This window comes from Protopterus annectens, chromosome 1.part0 (assembly GCF_019279795.1).
Source record: "Protopterus annectens isolate FY-2018-M chromosome 1.part0, PAN1.0, whole genome shotgun sequence".
Taxonomy (NCBI): Eukaryota; Metazoa; Chordata; order Ceratodontiformes; family Protopteridae; genus Protopterus; species Protopterus annectens.
In genome coordinates, this window is record NC_056725.1 from 154887525 (window position 1) to 154903181 (window position 15657).

At 40.5% G+C, this 15657-nt stretch overlaps 1 protein-coding gene across 3 annotated transcripts in view; it reads right to left on the reverse strand.

Annotated features, from left to right (window-relative positions):
- CAPNS1 (calpain small subunit 1) overlaps window positions 1-15657 on the reverse strand; it is an 855931-nt gene that overhangs the window by 833972 nt on the left and 6302 nt on the right. Inside the window, exon 1 of one of the 3 annotated variants that reach the window (XM_044054195.1) lies at window positions 15492-15510. The exons of the other annotated variants lie outside the window; for them this stretch is intronic. The gene's annotated coding sequence lies outside the window, so the exon portion shown is untranslated. Of the gene's footprint in view, window positions 1-15491; window positions 15511-15657 lie in introns of those variants that run through there. 3 annotated transcript variants of the gene reach the window in all.

Sequence of the window (15657 nt, forward strand, 5' to 3'; positions counted from 1 at the left end):
CTAGGAAAGTAGCATTGCTAAAGGAAATGAGAGAAGTAGAGGTACTGTGGTGTGGGCGGAAGCTGTGCTGGGTAGGGGTGATCAGGTTCCCTTGAGTTAGATGGGCCAAGAGTAGTTTGCGGATGCAGTGTTTGACCATTTTTGAGAGGGGAGACAAGTACAGGAATTATTTGAAAGTTCTTTGGAATTTCCACCTTTGTGGATAGGTATAGTAAAGAATTTTTTCAAAGAGTAGGAACAGCTGATTCAGTGATATGGTATGCTACTGATGTGGCAGCAGCGTTTAGGAAGAAAGATTGCAGACAGTCAGCTGATGGGGAGCATGGTTTTAAGTTTTGAAGAGGAGTCTTAAACGTAGCTTGTGGGAACTGGCCTTAGTGAGAACAGGGAGTTTTGTAGATTGGGAGTTGTGGGTGGTTTGAGACTAGATGGGTTAGAAGTCTGCCCACGTCCGCTTATGGTGTCAATGAAGTATGAAATTAAGAGGGACGCATTTTCGAGGGATGTGTTGTTGGGGCAGGGGATTTCCTGGGTGGAGTATTTGGTTGATAGTGTTCCAAACCTTTCTACGGATTCTGGTAGGTGTAGTCTGGGGTTGGCAGTAGAAATTTCTTTTTAATCATATAACATGTTTTTTGGTGACTGGCAGTAGAAATTTCTTTTTAATCACATAACGTGTTTTTTGGCGAGATTACAGAATTGCCTATATCTTTGGAAGTCTGAGAAGATTTAGTCTTGGACCAAAGTTTCCATGCAGTCTCTTTTGTATAAGAGACTGAGTCGAGTTGGTTAGCCAGGGGGAGTTGTGGTATTTGACTTCAACAGTTCTTGGAGGGGCAAGGGAATAGTGTGTTACGGAAGATGGAGTTAAAGTGGGAAACAGCTTCAACAAGAGGCTAGGCAAATAGAATGGACCAGTCTATAGCAGAGAGAATTGTTGAATGTCTCGTGGATAAAGGTAGTTTCTGGCATTCTTTAAATTTGTGAGGTCTGTAAATGTGGGGGAAAGAGTTGGAGGATTCATATTGGGCAATGGTCACTGATGGATTCAGGTAGTGTTTCAGGGTGGTGATACAGGTTAGGATTAGAAACTAGAGTCCAAATGATGATAGAACTAGTACTGGTAGATTTTATGGTGAAAAGTGAGAGAGGAGATAAGTTGGGTGTAGCCATAAAAAGGTTAATGCAGGTGGTAGGGGAGTTGCAGCCGAGGGTAAGCCAGTTGATATCATCTAGTATTATGGTCTCATTGGGTATGTGGTCCGACATCCAATTGAAATTCTCCTCCAGTAGGGGTATGTAGATGGTGACTACTGTTACGGTTGTTGGGTTTAAATTTGGCAATAAGAAGCTCAGCAGGGTGAAAGGAGGTAGGAGGAGTTTGGAAGGGGGGTAGGGTAAGGAGGTGCGAGTACAGAATAGCAACTCCACCTCCTTTTTTTGTGTGTGTTCTATCAAGGCACAGGATGTTGTACAATGGAGGGAATAGCTAGTTATCAGTGTCATGTGGTTTAAGCAAAGTCAAGAGTAACTATGTTAGGGGAGTATTGAGCTATGCAGGAGTGAAATTATGTTACCTTGTTAAGAATACTGTGGATGTTGACAGAGTAGGAGAGATGTTTTGGAATTAGGTTAGGAGTGTTCGAAGGGTCTGTGGGGCAGTGGAAAGAACAGATTGGTTAGTTGGACTGGGAGGAACATCGCTGGAGTTATAGGGTGTAGGAGATGGGAGTAACATCGCTGGAGAGTTGTAGGGTGTTGAGAGGGTGGAGGAGGAGTGATAGAAAGGAGTATGGAGAGATATATTTTTGTTTTGTTCTGTAAAGTAGAGATTTTGGGAGACAGTTTGGGAGAGTGAATTCCATACAGGAGAAGAGTGGGTGACCTAGGAGAGCAGTAGTGGGTGTGATGTAGTGAGAGGATGGATGTTGGATTAGCTGAGTGTGGTATGAGGTTAGGTTACAGAAGAGTAGAAAAAAAAGTGAATATGATGAGGATAAGCGAAGAGTAATGGGCTTATTAGTGGTTAATGATTGAGAGAAAAAAGGGTGTGTGAAAGAAAGGCTGTGTTGAGTTGTAAGTAGGGAAAGTGTGGTGGGTATAGATGGGTGGAGTGTGTTAAGTGTTTAAAAAAGTGGGCAGGATTAAGGTGGGAGGGGTGGGCTCTGATAGGTTAGGGTTACAGGAGGTTGGATTTGAGAGGAGTGGAATTAAAGGAAAACAATGGGATTCTATTAAATGCTCAACTTTTCAGTCTTGTCTCCCTATTTACTGTCCCTATGAAAAATGCAGCATTCAGAAATATTTTAAAATGGACTCTCTCCACTAGAACTGTACCTTATTGTACTGTATTGGTTCACTTTCAAAAAACTTTTGTCCTGCCCTGGAAAGTCTCCAATTCACTGGGGTCATCAAGGCCACTGTATACACGTAGTTTTCTGGCAAATTTCCTCCCCAGACTGACATCACCACTTGTGCGTCTTTCGGCTTTTCCCGGTTAGGGGTCGCCACAGCAGAACTCCAGTCCGCTAATGACTGGCAGTAGATTTTTACGTACATTGTTGCCAGCTCTGACACTACCTTCAACGAAGGTACGCCCATTCATGCATGTCTCCACGCAGAGACGCTCTAGCCGAGTATCAAACCGGACAGTGTCTTGCTGTGAGGTGACAACGCTACTGCAGCACCACCACTGCAGTATGACTGACCCACCCATGCTGTGATGTCACAGCTCTGTGGTCCTTCCCTTACCCATACAAAAGGTAAAGGATAGAACAAGGAAAACAGTGCACGAGTCAAGTCTCCTGCTGTGAACTGTCAATGACAGTATGTAACAGCTCAAAATTACCCTTAGTAGTTTGAAGTTAGAAGTGAAGGGGATGGGAAGTTAGAAGTGAAGGGGATGGGAGGAGAGTCAAAGTAGTACAAATTCGGGCTTCACAAAAGACTGCAGTTTAGCCATTCTAAAAAGAAGCAGCAGTAAAAGCACTTTAAAGTCTATTCTGTGGCATTTGCACTGTTTGTACTTTGTCATTGAAATGTTACTTAAACCGACAAAGAGTGTATGCACATAAAATCAGTGCAGTGACAGGAGCTTTAATAAAGAGCCCTGTATGATTTACTGTTTTTTTTTTTTATTAAACCGACAAGCACTGAATTATGGGATACCTAGAGGCAGACTAAACAATTACTTCAAGATGCCAGACCCCATGTGGTCAGACAAGTTACGTATAAAAATATTTTAAAACCTGTACCAAACCATGATGAAATAAATTTTTTGAGTCTGTGGGTGCGGTTATCCTTTAAGGTGGAGAGCTACAAAGGTAATTGATGTGGGGGTGGATGGGAATGGGGGTAGGGGAGCAGAGGGAGCCCAAGCATAGCAAGGGCTAACAGAGCAGGTTGGGCCAGGATGCAGCAAGCTGCAAGAGTGAAGAACATAGCAGAAATGGATGGCTGAGAAAGCAGTCGCCAGTGTACTGAAATGGAAAAAAAAAAAAAAAAAAAAAAAAAAAGGAGTGTGAGCAAGCTGACTAGGAAGGGAGGAGTGCAAGGTAAAGAGATCTAAGGCAGTTAAGGGTTTACTCAGGAGCACAGGGCTAGGCTATAGCAGTAGATTGGGTAAGAGCTGGTCAGTGGAACTGAGGAGGCAACTTAAGTGTGGAAGAAAGAAAAGACAACTGACAAAGTAGGAGAGAGAAAAATGTCAGAGAATTGTAAGGGCTCTGAGAATATATGGGGGGGCAGATGTCTGGCTCAGAGGTGTGCTGGTGGCCTTACAATCAAATAAAAATGCAGGGTAAGATTAAATATTACACATACTTCACACAAAGTTAAGTAAATATGGAGCCAAATCATACAGTTTGTGCAGAGGACGTATTGCTTGGTGGACAGTAGGAGAAGTAGTTTGCATTCTTAGCAGTGCACAACCCCTGGGCTTTCTACCTAGGAATAAAACAAGGAAGAAGTCATGCATGAGTATAACAGACCAACAGGATACTGGGCAAGCAACACCAGCATGTGGCGACAGGCAGCAAGAGAATGAGTGGAAGCAGAGCAGTGGGAGAGACAGACATATAAGCCCTTGGGGAGTCAAAGATGTAGCAGGGTGGGGGAGGGTTTAAGAAGTAGTTAGTACAGCTGGAGTCAGAGGAAGTGCTCAGGTGAGGAGCACAAATCTAAAAATTCCCTTTCAAAGCAGTACAACTCCCCCCCCCCCCCAAAAAAAAAAAAAAAATTCTCAGCACAATTCAAAGTTTAAGCGAACAGAAATGTTTGACTTTCTTTTTAAATAGTTGATCATATGAAATTTGACTATTTCAAGTGCCAATTTTATTTTTTAACATAGACCTGCTATTCGGTAGCCAACAAAAGTTTCCAATAACTGCTCAGCTCATAGTTAGAGAAACTAAAGATAAAACTTCCACAAGCCACTAAACAAATAAACTAGTCGCCACTCTTTCCCTAGCCATAAAGCCCAGCAGCCCTAGGTCAGCAAGTCACTGGCCAGCCAGTGTTTAGCTGACCAGCCTGGGTTACCTGGGACAGCTCTGTTGAACTAAAGCTGGATGTAAAACCAATCAACCTGCCAAACATGAACAGAGAACTGCTACACTTAAATATAGGTTTACAGACAGGACACAGCTTGGAAGTGGATGACATGATGATACTGAGGAGGCTGGCTACTCCAAGTATCCAAGAGACAAGATGGAAGGGCAATGCAGCAAGGATACTTGGTCTTGGGATCCAGAAGGGACTACCTCAGGAGGAGGACAGGCTAGAAATGGCATGGGAACTGTGGTGAGAGGCGTCAGAAAGCAGTGAGGGATATCAGAATTAAAATGACACACTGGAGTCGGATTTACCATGAGCCTAATGATAGGGCAGTATTCATAATCTCAGCACATACCCTACAGCACGGTTCTGACAGTGATGAACAGAGTGCATTCAGACAGCAGTTACAGGACAACATGAATTGGTGCCGACAATGGGCGACTTGAATGCACATACCGGGACAAACAGAACAGAATATAAGGACTGCCTGGGTCCACATGGGTGGGGCAACAGGAATAAAGAAGCCATTTTAGACTGTCTGGCAAGTGGTTCGATAGTAGCCAACACATGGTTTAGAAAGACAGTCAGCTACAAGATCACATATAAGAGTAGCCAGCAACTCGGGTAGACTTCCTCTTCGTAACAAAAAAAACACTTGGGACAGAATCCATGATTGCAGAGTCATCCCCAGTGAAACAGTCGGCCCACAACATAAAGCACTCGTTGCCACAATCTGCAAGAAGTGGACAGAGAAGGTTCTAAAGGTCAGAAATCAGACAGAATACCCAGAAACTGACTGAAGAGAAAGTACAACAGTTCAAGGAATTACTCCGGTCTCCAGCACCCCATGAAGGAGGAGGAAACAGATGGAGTTGAAGAAGAATGGCAGCACTTTCAAAAACAGCATGTGTTAGGACGGTTTACTATTGAAATTGCGAACGGCACTTGGGCGACAGTCGGATAGTCTAACGTATAAGGTCGTAAACACGGATGTCGAAGACATAATAATCAATCTAGGAACGGTTTTAACATGGGTCGAGGTAGGGAAGATGTTTGTAGTAGGGAATAATGAACACCTACCTCGACCCATGTTAAAACCGTTCCTAGATTGATTACGACCTTATACGTTCGACTATCCGACTGTCGCCCAAGTGCCGTTCACTAAAAGCAGCGAAGGAAGGAGTTGCAATAGCAAGGAATAGGGCATTGGAGGCACTCTACCAACTTCTAGAAAGTGATTCAGTAGGTGGTACAAAAACTATCAGGTTGCAAGGCAACGATGGAAAGAAAGATGATAGACAGCCTTCATAATGGATGCCAGCAACAACCTGCTCACCAATCCACAGGACATCGAAAGGCAGATGGAAGGAGTATTTCCAGAAGCTTCTGAATGAAAACACCACAGAAGTTGTACTGCCCCAGAAACAGCCTACGATGAGAGAATAGGAGCCTACCCTAGAAGAATGGCGCTAAAGAAAATGAAGTCAGGGGAGAACACAAGCTCAGATGAGGTCACAGAAGATATAAACGATGCTGAGCGAGATGGGAAGAAATGGCTCCCGAGGGTACTCATAGCAGATGGCTCCTGAGGTTACTCGTAGCAGCAGAGGGAAAGGCATATCCCAGATGACTGGAGAATAAGCATACTCATGCTAGTGTACAAGAACAAAGGGGACGTCCACAACTGTGGGCAGTACATAGGCAAACTCCTATCACACCGCATGAAAGTTCAGGAGAGGGTGATTGAAAGAACGTTTACACAGGAATAGTAAGATGGGAGATGAAGTTCAGATTTAGATCAGGATGCAGCACAACCAACCCAATGTTTGCATGGAGACAGATAGTGGAGGAAAAACTAGAGGAGATGAGCAAAGAGTCCAACTGGGCATTCCTAGGACTTGGAGAAAGCCTATGACGAGGACCAAAGAAAGCTGATCTGAGCAGTACTGTGGTGGTTTGAAGTCCCAGAAACATTGGCAGAATTAGGGCAGGCTATGTATAAGGACCCAATGATTCAAGTACACAGTGTATGGCCTCATACAGGGGTTCCCAGTGGAAGTGGGTGTACACCAGGGTTCAGATCAGAGCCCACTGCTGACCATACTGGTAATGGGCTACATCAAATAGGATGAAGGGGGCAGATCAACAAAGTTACGGTATGCAGACAATGTGGCATTACCGGCAGACTAAGCAAGAACTTCAGCAAAGGATAGGGGAATGGAAAGCAAAACTGAAGGCACACGAGATGAAACTAACCACAGATAAGAGAACTGGCAATGGTAGCAAAATGGGGAATCAAAAGAAGCTGAGAATGGAGAGGGAAGGGAAGACAGTGGTACTGGTAAATAGTTTCAAGTATCAGGGGTGGTTGAGGAGAAGGGAAGGTTGAATGAAGAGGTCAAAGCTAGAATCAGAGGGGCTACAGTCAACTAGCATAGAATCTTAGCAGTAGTCTATGATGGAAGAACACAGTGGAGAGCTTTGACAGTCTACAATGAAGAATGCCAAAAAAGCTACAAAGTAAGGTGTACAAAACTGTGGTGTGACCAGTACTACTGTATGGTGTAGAAACCTGGGCAGTAAAGGCAGAGCAGATGAAGAAGGTAATCAAGTGCCTGAGAAAGGTGGTAGGATGCACAGTGTGAGACAGACTAGCAGAAGTCAAAGTATCTCCAATAGCAGAAAAGATTGGAGAACAAATTGACGATTCGGACTAGTAAATAAAATTTGGGGCAGACAGGAAGAAGGTAAAAGGAAATGAGGACATCCAGCAAAGAGGTCGATGGGTGTAAAAAGAAGATCTGAGACAGTCAGGCACAAGTGCTGGAGGCAAGAAAGAGAGTGTGGCACTGAATGGAGAGATGGCAACAATTAACGAGATACTCTGACCCCACATAGCAAAAAAAAAAACCAAACAGGAAAAAGGGGGCTGATGATTAGGGCTCTTTCACTAGCAAAACATACCAATCACAAAGATCTTCTAGCAGCTGAAAATGTGCTACAAGAGATACCCAAATGTACTGGAAGGGTAACGAGATGTGTATAACCAAAAATGTACTGATCCCAAAAGTAGAATATGGTTCATCCCTCTTAGCTCTCCACTCTTGTTCAAAAAATACCCATAACATGCTACAGTATTTATTAGCTAATTTGCACTACTGACATAACCACAGACACACCACTGCCTACTTTTGGCGGGGGGAATATCTGGATCCCCCCAGAGGACAGAGTTTTCAGAAACTTGATCATATGAATTTCGAGTTTCTGAAAACTCCTTTGAATGGAGATTGCATTACAATGAGGAAAAGGGTTCATTTCCAGTTATGCACTGTACAGCAATCTCGGAGTTGTAATTTGCAAGGGGGGGGCTGGAAAAATGTAAAACGTTAAGGTTTTTAAGGGATGTTCCAAATTTTCGGAAACTATCATATGGTCTTAGCTATATGAATTGAGTTTCTGAAATCTAACAAACAGACCTAGATGTAGATAAATGCATCCCCAACCAGCTGGTAACTTCCCTCCTACTTTACTCACAATCTATAAACTGTTCCATGTGGGTCACTGCTCCACCACCCCAAGGAAAACATTACGAATAAATATACCCACTATACACAAAACAGTCAAAAGGACGAACTAATGCTCATAAGAGATGATTGAAAACCTGCACAGGAGAAAAAGCAACAAGTAAGCTAGGGCCACCAGCTGAAAAAAAATCAGTCAACTTAATGATCTGGGCACATAAAAAATTTGAAAGACCATCCGTTTACCACCACCAAATACTCATGCCTTGGAGAACTGTATACTTCTAAATAATTGTATTAACTACAAATAATAGCTTTCCTCAAATACTCATGCCTTGGAGAACTGTACACTTCTAAATAATTGTATTAACTACAAATAATTGCTTTCCTCATACTGTACCATTTATACAGTTACTACTACTTACACTACCTACATATAAACTGACTATTAAAAGCAGTGGTGAGGGAAGTCCTTCCACAACTTACAAGTAAGGGCATAGCATCTAGGACAAAAGTAGTCATTATCCCATTGTACTCTTGGACCTGGTAAGGGCGGAGTGCAATGTTCCCTTCGTTATGTACCTCACCAGGCATATGCAGCAGATGGAGCAACCTCAGAGGTTCTTTGCAAAAAGAACACAAGGTGTAAAAAACGTGCCTTAAAGCCCTTTCCCTCTACTCAAGTCTGCTATAGACTGATGGATGATCTACACCTGCTCTACCAGTCATCCGCAAACACCTCAATTATCTCATACATAAAACAATACCAGAAATACATGGTCTGGGTATCCGAATTTTGTCTGCGACTAACAGAACACGTTTGAGAGATCAATGGGTCCCAGAGACTGCCCCAGCTATGGAACAGGCTTCCCATCAATGTGAAGCAGAGTTTGTCTATTACCCACTTTAAGCATAACCTAGACCATGGATGGAAAGTAGGAAATTTACACCAGGCCTGGCACTTATGTTCCTTATGGACAGAGGTAGCTTATAAATCCAAACACCAAAAGCCAGTACCACGACTAGATGAACACTTTCCAAAACAGTAACAAGTCAGTTCCTAAGTGAATAAAGAGAAGTGGTCAACGCAGCGTTTTCTGCCACTTGATTAAAGTGCTTTCACAATTCACGACTTTAGATTCATTCTAATACAATTAAGGACTTTTAAATCAATTACAGCCAATCAGAAAGCAGCTTCACAGTTTACATAAATACCTCAAACTACAAATAAAACCTGATAAATAAAAGAAATATTAAAACTTTTGTAACAAGTAATATTAGATTGCAATAATGTATTCTATCAAATACTGAAGTCCATCAATGTAGGGCTGCTTGTACCTTCAAAAGCATGTTTTAAAAGGAACAGTATTAATACCAGTATGCATCAGCTTTTATATTCAAAATTCAATGCAACTCCCTCAAACCTCCACATAGTGAGCTACAGCATTAGTTGTCTTGGCATTCCTTACATCTTAAATGTTCAAGTATTCATTCCTTCAAGGAATGATTTGTTTTTCTTATGTAAAATGCATTGCATACAGTACACAAGGCATAATAAACTATTTTTTGGTAATACAACTTGCATAAAAATTACATTCTATAAAACAATTAAGTGCTGTTAGTGTGTATACACACACACACACACACACAATTAGAAACATTACACCTCCTACAAGGATAAGTCCTTTGACGTTGTAATAATGCTGCAAAGAAAGTCAAATTTGTTCTACACAACTATCTCAAAGAAAAGCACGGACAATATCAATCTCTTTCAATTAACCTGAAGCTGTTAAAAGCTTCCAGTTTTTCTTAAATAATCTTGCAGAAAATACTCACCACTAGAATATGTTAAGGGGATTCTTAACTTGTTTATTAAACTGCTGCATATCTCTTGAAACATGCTCTGAAAAATACAAGTGCTCTTTGTAAACCATCACCATCATTATGCAACCTCGTTAACCTAAGAATTTGTCCCTTTGGATGTGACAACCGAGAGGTCATCGGAGATGTAAAGTGCAATGAAAAAGTATTTGCCCCTTCCCAATTTCTTAGGTCTTTGCAAGTGTGTCACACTTATTTCAGAACAAATTTAAATATTGGACAAAGGTGACACACGTAAAACATAAAATGCAGTTTAAGGGATGATTAGGGAAAATACCCAAACTTACATGGTCCTATGTGAAAAAGTAATTCCCCCCCCCTTGTTAAATCATGAAGTAACTGTGGTTATTTCTCCCCCCCCCCCCACCAAGAGTTAAAAATTTCACTAGCCACACCTGATAACTGCCAGACTTGTTGAATCAAGAGATCACTTAAATAGAACCTGGCAGACAAAGTGAAGTAGGCCAAAATATCCCAAAAAGGAAGAAATCATGCCGCGATCTAAAGAAATTCCAGAACCGATGAGAAAAAAAAAAGTAATTGACATCTATCAGTCTGGAAGAAATTACAAGAAATTTCTAAAGTTTTGGGACTCCAGCGAACCATGGTGAGAGCCATTATCCACAAATGCAGAAAATTTGGAACAATTTGGAACAGTGGCGAACCTTCCCAGGAGTGTCCGGCCTACAAAAATTAGCCCAAGAGCACGGTGACTCATCCAAGAGGTCACAAAAGAACTCAGATCTAGAGAACTGCAAGCCTCACTTGCCTCAGTTAAGGTCAGTGTTAATGACTCAACCATAAGAGAGAGACTGGGCAAAAATGGCATGCATGGCAGAGTTCCAAGGTGAAAACCACTGCTGACCAAAAACAAAAGGCTCATCTTACTTTTGCCAAAAACGTAACACAGCATTTCAGAAAAAGAACATCATGCCAACAGTCAAACATGGTGGTGGTAGTGCGATGGTTTGGGGCTGCTTTGCTGCTTCTGGACGACTTGCTGTGATTGATGGAACCATGAATTCCATCAATCAAAAAACCTGAAGGAAAATGTCGGACATCAGTTTGTGACCCAAAGCAAAACCGCACTCAGGTTCTGCAGCAGGACAGTGACCAAAAAACACACCAGCAAGTCCACCTCTGAATGGCTTAAAAGTTTTGGAGTGACCTAGTCAAAGTCTGGACTTGAATCCAATTGAGATGCTGTGGCATGACCTTAAAAAGGCGGTTCATGCTTGGAAACCCTCCAACACAGCTGAATTAAAACAATTCTGCAAAGAAGAGGGGGCCAAAATTCCTCAACAGCGACATGAAAGAGACTCATTGCCGGTTATCGCAAACGCTGGATTGCAGCTTAGTTATTAATTAGTTTTAGGGGGCAATTACTTTTTCACATATAGGGCCAAGTAGGTTTGGGTGTTTTTTTGCCTTAAAAAAAAAAATCACTTACAAAACTGCATTTTGTGTTTACTTGGGTTATCTTAGTCTAAAATTTATATCTGTTTGATGATCTGAAACATTTACGTGACAAACCTGCAAACAAATAAGAAATTAAGAAGGGACAAATACTAGTTACACAGTGCAATGAAAAAGTAAAGAAAAGAATGCAAGAACACCACATACTAGTATCCACCCAAAACATGTCCCTAAGGGACAAATTCCTAGGTTAACGAAGTTGATGGAAGGTTTACAAAGAACACAGAGCTAAAATCTGAAATTTCTTTATAGCGGCTATGAATCTCATGTGACAGATTGTTGCATTGTTAATAGCTGGTTATAGAGGGATAGTACAGCAAGAGCTTATTTTTCAAAGCAAGTTTCAAAAGATAATGATATATAGATATAGCAGTTTAAGAAACAAGTAAGAGTCCCCTTAACATATTCTAGTAGAGTATTTTCCACAAGATACTATATATATATATATATATATATATATATATATATATATATATATATATATATATATATATATATATATATATATACAATTGCCCCTAGAGAGACAATTATGCTACAGAACAAATATATATATATATATATAGCATATATAACAACGCCAATATATATATATATATATATATATATATATATATATATATATATATATATATATATATATATATATATATATATATATATATATATATATATACATACATATATATATATATATATATATATATATATACACACACACACACACACACACACACACACACACGCATCACTATAACAGCACTTAATAGTTCTATAGAATGTAATTTTTATGCAAACTGTACTACCAATGCTCTAGCTCGCCATGTGGAGGTTATGGAAATCCATACTTTCAGTTTTGTGTCCTTGAAACGGTTACTGAAAGTGTCTTGGAGGGGGGAATCTTAAGAATAGAACGGAGCTGAGGGGGTTTCATTGGATGTTGAGTCTAAAAGCTGACAGAGCCCCTAGTATTAATGATACTGTCCCTTCAAAGCGGGTATGGAACGAACACTCCCACATTGATGAACTTTAGTCTCATCCGTTACAAAAGTTTTAACATTTGTTTTATATATTAGTTTTTCTTTTGTTTGTAGTTAGAAGTATTTACGTAAACAGTGACTGAAGCTGCTTTCTGATTGTAAGTGAAAGAGTCTTGTGAATCGTGAAAGCGCCCTTTTTTTTTTTTTTTTTTTTCTGCCATCAGATTAGTGTTTTACATGTATTTTTAAGCCGTGACGACTATTTCTTTATATTCACTTAAGCAGCTTATAAAATGTCTGACCCTGTATGTCCTATTTGGACACCAGATCTTTTTTGGGAAAACTTGGCTAGGCTTAGAAAGGCCACCCCCCCCCCCATGGTCGTTCCTAGTGATCTATAAATTAAAATATGTATTTCCATATTTAACTTACCCCTGCTACAATCATGTGCCAAGTGTCTGTATACATTCTGCCTTATTTAGTCTTGTACACTTGTTATTTTATAACTTTTAATACACAACTGGGGCCGGATCACGGTTGAAAATGGCAACAATTCCACTTACAACAATTAAAGTAATAGTCGAGTTGATGCCTGTTCCAAACCTGGGCAAATTTCTCTCTATTTGATACTGCAGTTGATAAAACAACCTCAAAATGACATCACAAGCATATAGTATTTCAGTTAAATAGAAAATCTAAATGTCTGCGGAGGGAATCCTGCAAGCCTGAAAGCTTGAGAAACTGCAAAATACACGATGGCAGGTGCCTTAGACTGTCCACTAATACAGCACTTCTTACAACCATTTCTACCTTCTGCTAGAAAGCGACATGGTGCACAGCATCTAGCTCTACCAGAAAGCCACCTACATGCTTAGACATTCACAATGCAAACCACTGTAAGACGCACAGTACACTCCGGGAAGTAACACTACCTGTATTACTGGGACAACTGCAGCAGTAATCTGCAATGGCATGTCCGTGGTTTAAGAGTAGTGCATATTTAAAGACAGACATTTCTACAAACGAACATGGCAGTCAAGTATCCTCCAAACCAACCTAACCCCAACTCAAAGCCTTACTATCCCACTCACAAAGCCAATACCTCAGCAGGGGAAGCCCTTTATTCCATTCACATCAAACAATGGAGCACCAAGACTCAATAAAACAATCTGTCCACTTTCAAAGATCAACTTAAGACCATCTTGAGGACTCCTAGCTATGCTCTTACTCCTCACCAGGCTAACACAAACAACCCTCCCCCTTACCAACATTTTCCTACATCTCTCGTGCCCCAAAATATTAGGGCCTAAGTAATCCGTGAAATACATAAAATGCATACAGTCCACAACTAAAACTGTTGCGAGTGTAACACACTCCTCAATCTCCTTAAAAGACACATTATCCTAATACAAAATGAACTGTTTAATACAGGTATCTATTACATTTACTCATGGATATCCAGGATTACAACTGTTTGTGCCTGTGTACATGTATACTTTGTTATGTAAACCAGTTCTTTAGGTTACTCTGCATAAAGTTAACACTGTCAAAGATGACAATGTTTACTTTACATTGTACCCGTGCTGAATGCACACACACTCCTAATTTACATACACTAAATCCAGTGACAGTGAGGAAAAGGGCAAAGTCAGATGATTAATGTGGGTTTCAGAAGAACCATTTCAAGAGAATGGATTAGACACAGCAGTACACATCTACATATTAGAAAGACCAGATGCCAAAGCCCAAGATAAAGAACAATAAGGCAAGACAGGAAAAAAGCAGCAACAAACACACAGGCAAACACTTCAGAAGGATAAAGACACAAATGATTGCAGAGAGGTTCTAAGACATTAGAAACATGGGATTAAACAGTAAACCAAGGTCTGGATGTACCACCTGGAATTAACACTCAAGTCAAGCTCAGTTTTTTGGTGGGATAAAGCAAAGAAGGCACCAGTAGGGAGAATACCTGCTGGTGATGGCTATGAAGGAGGGCTCACCAGCCAGCTCCAACGCTGGAGGATGCATGGAAAAGCAGCTCCAATACATCTGGAAGCAAGTGTGACATGGGTCAAATACACAAGTAATGCCCACTTCACAACATACACAAGGATGGGTGTATATACACACACTCGCATAATTCCCCTTGGAAAGCCAGCAAAAAAACACTGCAAAGATATGGGATCAAGACTACTCAGTCCTCAAATAGAAAAACTATTTGCACGCACTTAAAAAAAACAGTCACTGAGGTTGCAATGGCGTCTGGTGATGCAAACATAATTATGCTGGGTCTGGAAGAATTTGCACATTTTAGAGTAGAAAATAGATAAAATCAGTTCCAGATCATTCACTGTTACTTTGTTGCACTACAGTTTGGTCCTCAAATGAAAGTGACTGCCGGACTGTCAAATCACATACAAATTAGTGTTATCAGGGTGCAATGCATTCAATATATTTTTGGTTATACAAAGACATTTCTGTACAAATACCACAGATGCATAATCAAAACCAACACTCCACAGGTCTGTAGTGAAATCAGGTTTCCAAAATGTCATGTCTAACCTGTAATGAGGAAGCTGCAAGTGGTTCAGCGTTTGTGGCATAAATTTAGACACAATGGATACATTAACTAGATGGTGATGAAACTAAGAAAACATTTGGCAACAGGACAGAAAAAAAAAAAAAAACCCACACTAAATTAAAGTACTAAAAACTGTGCCATTTATGTATTTATTTGTATGATAAAAGTAACAAGGTTTAACATTATACTGATGCAGATACAAGTAAAAGATTCTCGCAGCTGTAAGATTTTAAGAAACAGCTTTCTTCACCAACATCTGCCAGCGGTATAAAAAGGGGAGCACACTGATGAACACAATAAAATAAGATTGTTCAAGTTAACCATCATAGATTTTCACACCCCTGGAACAATCAGTTGAAGGCTTATGCACAGTTTATTATTACAGTTCCCACCTCAGTGGACGCTCAACTTTCACTGTGAGCTTGTAAACAAAATGGCTCTACCACACACAGCTTTTCACATTCACTGAAAAAAGTTTTATTAGCAGTAACTCACGGTTCAACTAACCAGGCAGCCCATCTGGGTAATGTCCCATATTCAAAACTGAGAAAAACAAAACAAAATGAGGAAAAAACAGAAAAAAGGTTCCAACACAATTAATCTATTTTAACAGATTGTACAAATATGCAGAGAAACCATACAGTAAGCAAATAGGATTCTT